The following is a 1,616-nucleotide window of genomic DNA, read 5'->3' as shown; positions in this document are numbered from 1 at the left end:
ATTAGCCTGAACCTGAGTAGACTAAATGCACGACAGAAAAGACATAGAATGGCAAAATGGATAAAATATCACCAGACAACAATATACTGCCTTCATGAGACCCATCTCACTAGAAAGGACATGCACAGACCCAAAATAAGAGACTGGGAAACAAATTATCAGGCGACTAGAACACAAAATAAAGGAGGAGTCATGATCCTAATTTCAGACAAAATACCAGTTAAGCTATCAAAAATTTAAAAAGATACAGAGGGTCACTACATAATGGTAAAAGGTTCACTCTATCAACAAGAAATATCTGTCCTAAACATATAGGCACCTATCATAGGTGCACCAACTTTTATAAAGTAACTCCTAGGAAAACAAAAGAAAGATATTGACTCTAACACCATCAGCTGGGGACTTTAATACTCCACTCACCACCCTAGACAGATCACTGTGACAAAAAATCAGCAATGAGATGTGGAACCTCAATGTGACTCTGGACCAAGTGGACTTAATTGATACCTACAGAAAACACCATCCAAATACCAGAGAATACACATTCTACTCATCACCACATGGAATGTACTCCAAGATTGACCACATAATTGGCCATAAATCAAGCATAAACAAATTTAAAAGGACCAAAATTCTACCATGCACCTTCTCCGATCACAGTGGAATAAAAATAAACATTAACATCAACAAGGTCCCCCCAAAACCCACAATGACATGGTTACTAAACAACATGATGCTAAACAACTCCTGGGCCAATGATGAAATCAAACAGAGATCAAAAGATACTTGGAAACAAATGAAAATGAAGAAACATCTTACCAAAATCGCTGGGATGCTTGAAAAGCTGTAGTAAGAGGGGAATTTACATCCCTACAGACACACATGAAGAAAATGGAAGGAGCACAAATTAACAGCCTAACAATCCACCTAAGGAAGCTGGAAAAGCAAGAACACAAAAACCCTAATTTCAGCAGAAGAATCCAGATCACCAAAACAGAAGCTCAAATCCAGGACATAGAAGACAAAAAGACAACACCAAAAAATTAATGAAACAAAAAGCTAGTTCTTCGAAAGGATAAACAAGATCAATGGTCCCCTAGCTAGACTGACCAAGAAAAAGAGAAAAAAAACCCAAATAAGCACAATCATAAACACAAAAGATGAAGTCACATCTGACCCTGAAGAAATACAAAAGATCATCTGAGACTACTATGTACACTTGTATGGAAACAAACTTGAAAACCTCAAGGAAATGGAGAACTTTCTGTCATCACACAACCTACCTCGGTTTAAACAAGAAGAAATTGAGAAACTAAATATACCAATAACAATCAAGGAAATTGACTATGTAATAAGAAAACTACCTACAAAAAAAAAAAGCCCTGGACCAGATGACTTTCCAGGAGAGTCCTATAAGACATTTAAGGAGGAACTGATTCCAATCCTACTGAAGCTATTTCAGGCGATTGAGAAAGATGGAACCGTCCCCAAGTCATTTTATAAAGTTAACATCACATTGATACCCAAGCCAGGTAACGATCCAACAAAAAAAGAGGACTACAGGCCAATACATTTGATGAACATAGATTCTAAAATTCTCAACAAAATCCTAGCAA

This window comes from Carlito syrichta, unplaced genomic scaffold (genome assembly GCF_000164805.1).
Source record: "Carlito syrichta isolate Samal-C Ts95f unplaced genomic scaffold, Tarsius_syrichta-2.0.1 Scaffold288644, whole genome shotgun sequence".
Taxonomy (NCBI): Eukaryota; Metazoa; Chordata; class Mammalia; order Primates; family Tarsiidae; genus Carlito; species Carlito syrichta.
The sequence above is the reverse complement of the archived record's forward strand: the minus strand, read 5'-3'. Positions refer to the sequence as shown.